Genomic DNA, 7017 nt, shown 5'->3' on the forward strand with positions numbered 1-7017 from the left:
GGCCTTAGGCGCGGGGGGCCGCGGGCGCCCAGGCGAGCCGGGCCTTAGGCGCGGGGGGCCGCGGGCGCCCAGGCGAGCCGGGCCTTAGGCGCGCGGGGCCGTGGGCGCCCAGGCGAGCCGGGCCTTAGGCGCGCGGGGCCGTGGGCGCCCAGGCGAGCCGGGCCTTAGGCGCGCAGGGCCGCGGGGCTGCAGCCCTGCCTATTCAAGACATCTGTGTCACAGGCTTCGCTGTGGTCCCTAATAGCGTGGGGTTCTGCCCGGCAGGAGCACCAAGTGCGCTGTGTMTTTCAGCTAATGGGAACAAAGCAGAGCAAGTCTTCGAGCTCTTCAGAGTTCCTATTCAGCAGATCTCCTTTAAGCAATTGTCAGTGCCTCCTATCTCCTCTTTCCTCACAATATTTACAYCATACGAGCACCGTGTAATCTTGTAAAGGATTTATCTTCACGGCCTAACTTCTCTAGAAAGGACCGCTCATCGCTCTCGGCAGCGAGCAAGGCACACGTGTTCCGTAGGGCTACGGTTCTGCTGGAAGTGAAGCTGCCAGGAAGGCAGCACAGGTACTAACTCTCCTGCAGGTAATAACTCCAAGACTTGGAGCAGTTCCTGTCTGGTAAGCAGACTATTCCAGGCAAAAGCTCTCTGTGGATACGGTGCCAGCTAATTTCAGGAAGACTGCAGGGAAAATAAAACCTCATTTAAACAAATTACTTGAGATGCCATGATGCTTCGGGTGTCTGTGCCACAAGCTGCATCTGTGCTGAATGCTGTATGTACTTAAACATTCCTTATGATGAAAGCGGCACCTAGTGCACTGAGGAGCAGTGGCTTTGCTCATCACCTGCACAGGTTGTCCTTGACAGCCCTTGTAGTCTCCTGATACCTCAAACTCCTCTCTCCATGTCCTGTAGCATCTCCTCTGTCGGCGTCTTGTCTAGTATTCCTATATAATCACATTCCGCATTACTGCCTCTGTTCCTTATGCTAATTGCCTACTTAAATAAAGGATAGTGCTTTGCTACCTTCTCTACATCTGAGCTCGTGTTCTCAGGGAGCTCAGCACGGGCGTATTTCCTCTCCGGGCTGCACATGAGTGAATCATGGTTCTCATCTGCCAACACTCCTCCAGCAAACCCAGCTTTCCCCTCCTGCTTAAGAGCTGTTTTGTCTTCAACAGTCTTGTCTTTAAGGTACTTGCTACAAAAAAAAAAAAAAAAAAAAAAAAAAAAAAAAAAAAAAAAAAAAAAAAAAAAAAAAAAAAAATCCACAAACTCAGCAGTCTTTAGGATGAAGGTTAATACTGTTCTAATGCTGTTTAGAGTCTGAACTTCTTTATAACCTGTTCTTAAACTTCCATTTCACACTGTCATGTGATTTAACATCATTTAAAATAATCATCTATGTGCCTATCCCTGTGGGCCAGGGGTGCTGCATACCTTGAACTGTTGCTTACATGGCCTAGGGGAACCTCTCCTTATGGAAATCCTAAGGAATTACTAGGCAGCTATTCTGACTTCAAAAAGATGGTCTGACCTTTTGCAGTARCTCCCTTTACTTGTCTGGAAAATGTAAGTTTTACATACTTTTTTTTTAATCCATGTTTGCCTTTCACTTGTGTAGACTGCTGTTCCAGGAGTTCCAGTAGCCATTGGAGATTTTCCTCACCTCTGTTCAGAAAYCCTCGTCCAAATCACTTGTCCCATCACTAATTCTGCACTTCATAGAATCCTTTTGCTCAGACAAAGCCATATCAACCARGGCATTTTCCTCTTGTGTGCCTTTAGTTTGGGTTTGTCTTTGCTTCCCAAGAGGAGCACCTGCTCTTTGCTCTGCTCTTTTAGTGTGTCCCGTCCTTCTGCTTTAGGAGACAAGACTAGGAAGTGCTTGTATTCTATACAGTGATAGGATTATATCTGCATCTCTGGACTTCAAATCTCACATTTGAACAACAGAAAATGAAAGATTAATGGAAAGTGTTTGATTACTGAGGCAAAAAGCCAGTTTAATTCCTTAACTGTGGGAAAATTACTTTGAAATACATTGGAAGTGCAGTCATGTTGGTATAACTAATGAACTGCTCAGTGCTTCTYGTCTGTAATTTAACTTTTTAAGAGCCACATTTATTTTTCTGCTAAGTAACGCCTTGCAGTGAAATGAACATACATATCAAATGTACGTGTCACATCTTTCAGGATATGCAGCCTCCTAGATCCATAGGAAGCAGAGAAAGGTGCCTGGACCTGTGGCCTTGGAGAATGTGCTCAAGGGGCAGGACGTTTGCTACGACCGAGCCTGCTGGCTGATAACCCGGGGTCTGTCCTGCCAAGGCGGCCGTCGAAGCCCCCTTAGAAGGGGACAGAAGAGCTCGCACCTCGGAGCTGTTCCTGATAGGCAGCTGCTTGTGATGCTTCCACTGCTGCACTTAGTCACTTGTCTAGAGTTTTGCTGCACTGCTGGCATAATGAATATGCAGAAGCCTCTAATATTACTGATCCTCCTATAGCAACTGGTGTGTGGTGTCTTTGGTGTCCCCGAGAGCTGGTTCTGCTTCTTTGCCCACACTTTGGAGGCACTTGCATGCCTGCCCTATGTATTTTAAAATGTCAGTAAGAATGAGCCATCTGTACTGGGATCCCAGCTGGACAAGCAGTGAAGGTATCCGGTGGTGCTGGCTGGACTTCACGCTGTTCTGCAGCTCTTCTCTGAATGTGGAGGGGGTTTATTTGTTTACAGAATAATGCTTTTAAGATGYGTGCTCGGCCTGTTAGGGAATCTAACGATACCAAAAATCCAGGGCAGTGATGGGGAAGGTGATAAGTGAGACTTGGTTCATTGCTGAACCTGGTCTTCTCTCTGAGTGTGAGGAAAGTCCGTGCTGATGATGCTTCCACCCTCCTCCGTTCTGGAGACGTTCCCTATCCCTGTGCCCTTGCACCCCTCGGTGCAAGCAGGGGTGCTCCAACAAGGTTGTGGCAGCAGCGCCAGCCCCACTGCTGCTACTCCTCTGCCCCCCTGCCTKGGTTGCTTGGGCACTCGTGAGCTGTTGAGCTCAACTTTGGAAATGTGACGGGCTCAGACAGTTTTGTATTCCCTGCAGCTGCTGAGGAATCGCGCGGTGCATTGCACCGGCGTTGCAGCGGCTTCCCCCGAGGGTTGCGGGGAACGTGCGCGGCGGCAGCACCTCGCCTGCTGTGCGGGGACGCGGGCCGGCCTCGGCAGCACAAACAGGACCCGTTTCTGCTGAGTGTGCCTTGAGAACAGTTCGGGCATTGTTGCATTGCAACAGCAGGGCCTCGACCTCTTCCACTTCGTGAACTGTTGAAAAAACCTTTTCTTCTACGGCTACGTCTATCTTACACCAAATGCTCCTGCTTCTCTTGGTCCCATTTTGCACTGTGCTGTGGTAATAGCGTATGGAGGAAAGACTAAATGGAGGGAGGGAAACRAACAAAACCAAACCCCCCAAACCTAGGAGGACTTCATTGGGAGGCAGAAGCAGTGGCGACTGCTGAAAATTTCATGTAACATGTGGCCCTTTGTGACCCTAAGGGAGGAGGAAGAGCTTTCCCTCTCCCTTCCACAGGCCTGTCTCTCCAAATATGAACGTGCAGCAGGTGAGTCTTAATTTAGCTGGTATGTACAGTTTGCTGATTGCATTGTACCAAATGAGAACAGATCGTGGAGGGCTCACCTGAGAGTGTGGATGGTTATGAGATCTTCATAATACGAGATCTTCTGACACCACAGCGTTATTGCTGCAGCACCTCATGTCATAGTGTCCTATTGGCTGTGTCTGGTGAGCAGGCCTTGTGGACACTACAGACAGAGAGCTGCCTATCTGAAACTGTAGCCTTGCTACTTCTGAACTCTGTGCAACTCGCATTCTGTCACCCTACAATCATCATTTTTAACCAAGATTTTTTTCTGAATTTCTGAAGCTRTTGCATTTTTTTTAACCTACAAAACTATGCAACCACTATAGTAGAACAAGCCTGTAGGGATATGCTGCTCACTGTAGGGTCTCTCAAGCCTGTCTGTTCACAGGCCATGTTGCTGCACTTCACACTTTTCCTAATATTATATGTAAATAGTCAAAGAACATGGAGCTATTTCAAGTGCTTCAACTAAATTTGTAGACTCTTCTATGACTGTCCCATAGAGCAAAACCCTGGTGTTGGCAGCTGAGGCTCTTTGCATTATAACCTGTGCATGCCTGCAGAAATTCCACCTTCTGGCTCTATCGTGAGGGTTTTGTGTCCCCACGATGGTCGGACAGGACCGTGATGGGGGCACCATGGGTGGTACGTGAGCTTTGTAAGGACATGCCATAAGTTGTCACTGTGTTTGTTGACAGCTTGAGGTTTGCTATGAACAAAGGCTAGACACCTCTTAGAGAAGATATTAGCCTATGTTAGAGGGGAAAAAAAAGGTACTTTGTGTGTGTTTTAGGACGGGGAGAGGCTGGGACAATCATGAGGGTACGTGAGGGTCTGACGGGATGACTGAGGGAACACTCAGAATGAGCAGTGCATCGAGCTAGACTGAGCCCTAACAGAGCTCAGCTCCACCTTGTCAACCACATGGGTGAAGCTGTCACTTCTCCATGCTCCTCTTCTGACTTGGATAGCTTGGGTTGCCATTGCATGGCTGTTAGCACCTTATGGATTTCTTCAGGAGAAGGTGTCTCAGAGCCCATTTGCTGCATTAAAGTGAGCGTGCTGCATTGAAGCTGCTGCACTAGAAGTTCCTTTGTTGGGAAATTAAAAAGSTGTAGTCAGCGAGTACGCCCTCCAAACACAGGTCAGAAGCACGTCCGTGAGCACACTAAGCCTTTCAAGGAATACCCAGTAACTGGGTTAATGGAGAATCCCTACTGTATAAAGAGCAAGCAGCTTTTATGTATGTGAAATGCATCTCATTCATAGTAAGGTTTCTAGACAGCAACTCGGACATATAGCRATTAACTTTGTGTGTTAATGTGCTGAAAACTTGAATTGTTGCTGAGAATTGCAAATGTGCCATGCTGCTAATTTGCAGTGTAGTATTTTTGTGCAGATGAGTTTGCAAGCCCCTATTTCTCCCTAGCAGGAGATGCTGCTGTGGTTGGTGTGTGAAGCTGAGCACTGATGTTGGCTTTGGTTGCAGCACAGGCTAATAGGCAAGTCCTGCTGGGGATGCAAGGTTGATGGGAGAGCACTATGGGCACATGTCTTATTAATACAAAATTCATTTTAATATAAAAAATTGTACCTGTTGCTTTGTGGTAAGCTGACAACATCTCTCTTCTGAGTTGACCACCTAATTCTTGTACAAAGGTTTTTCTGARCAGATAAATTCTTCCCTGTACCATCAACTCAATATGCTGACCAAGCTAGTGTTGATCATCTTATCTGCATTATCTCTTTTTTTTTTTTTTCCCAGGCTTCAAAATGGAGCAATTAATCATTTCTTCAGATTTAGTGAGTGTCCTTGGTAGCGAGTGTCCAGGTTGTGACTGGAAGCAAGCGAGGACTACTAATGCCTTCTCTCACTTGAAGTACTGAAATCAGTATTCAGTTTTAAGAGTACTGAAGTACTCTTAAAAACAGCCGTACATGAGGATCATTTGGAGGTTGTGTCTGATGTGTGTGTTGTTTTCCTGATTTCCTGATCATATTTCCTGATGTGTGTGTTGTTGCTCAGCCTGATCTGATGGCTGGTGGTTGTGAAGTTGGCGCTTGTTCCTGTCGAGTGTTTGATTTCCCCTGCTATAGAGCAGGACTTAGGACACTGGCCAGTCTGCAGAGGAGGCCTCCTTGGTGGAGGAGGTCTCTTTGCGCAGGGCTTGTAMGTGCCAGAGAAGCAAATCTGCCCAGCCTGCGCTCTGGGAGGCTGCTCTACAGACGTGCAACAACAGCGGGACGTGAGGAGAGGCTCGAGCGTGAGGCTGGCTCCTCCTGGGCTGCCTGCAGCTGGGGGCAGCAGCCCTGCCTGTCCCCGCGTCCCCTTGCAGCCGGGAGGCACTGGCTGTGAGAGGAGCCCTTTGGTACATCCTCAGGGAGCATCTCCACCACCTGCTCCTCATCCTGCAACTTGGCTATTTCTGAAATGAAGTTAGATGCTTGTTCTCTGTGGAAGCTGTCTGTCCTGCCTACTAGGTAGGATACCATCTTCATCAGCACCTCGGATGTAGATCTAATTCAAGGGCACAAAGATAAGCAAATCAGTGTACTTAATATAGTGCCCAATGCTGGGACATTGTACGCTTCTTCTATAGCTTTGCCTTATGCTAAATCTTAAAAATAGAGTGAAATTCTCACTCCCTCTCTGTTTCTCGTTTACTCTCATTTCCTTTTGCGAGGTGGGGCCGATTCCTCAAGACTTTATTGTTGAAAACGCTCTAGGAGAGCAAGAGAAAGGCTCTAAGAATACAGGAAATGTCAAAGTTGCCAAGGATCCACTGTTCTTCTGATCCCTCTTGCTCCCTTTTTCTTTCCCTGAGTTACCATCCTKCTCTCTTGCTTTCTTTTAAAGGCTGACCTACAAAACTAAATGTGCCCCTGGAACATTTCTTCTTTCCTATCCTCCTGGGTCTCCTAACACAGAGGAATATGAAAGCAAAGAATTTGAAGAGATAACAAACACTGATTCCCTGCTCAGAAAGCTATTTTGATTTCTACTTGAATTAGATACTTGGAAATTATTTGGATAAAGGAGATGTTCCTATTGCCTTAAGAAGGCATCTTCTGTCCTGAAGATGGCAGACCATTTTAGTGCTTATCACAGGCACAATGGAGAGTAGAAGATTCTGGCTTGTATTTTATCAGTTTAGCACATGGATCACATGCATATGGATCAAGAGCATATCATGGTGCATTAAGCACCCCTTGTGTACAGAGGAGTAAGTAGCATCACTCTACCAGTGCACTCTCCAGGTTAAAGATATATATATATATATATATGTATATATTTTGCATTAATTGATGGCATACTCTGGCGTTGAAATACTGAATACCATTTAAATGGGTCTGTTAATCTAC

At 46.9% G+C, this 7017-nt stretch overlaps 1 protein-coding gene across 1 annotated transcript in view; it reads left to right on the plus strand.

Annotated features, from left to right (window-relative positions):
- DNAJC6 (DnaJ heat shock protein family (Hsp40) member C6) overlaps positions 1 to 7017 on the plus strand; it is a 32884-nt gene that overhangs the window by 5853 nt on the left and 20014 nt on the right. The window lies entirely within an intron of this gene.

This window comes from Nothoprocta perdicaria, unplaced genomic scaffold, assembly GCF_003342845.1.
Source record: "Nothoprocta perdicaria isolate Ctin4 unplaced genomic scaffold, notPer1 scaffold_191, whole genome shotgun sequence".
Lineage (NCBI taxonomy): Eukaryota > Metazoa > Chordata > Aves > Tinamiformes > Tinamidae > Nothoprocta > Nothoprocta perdicaria.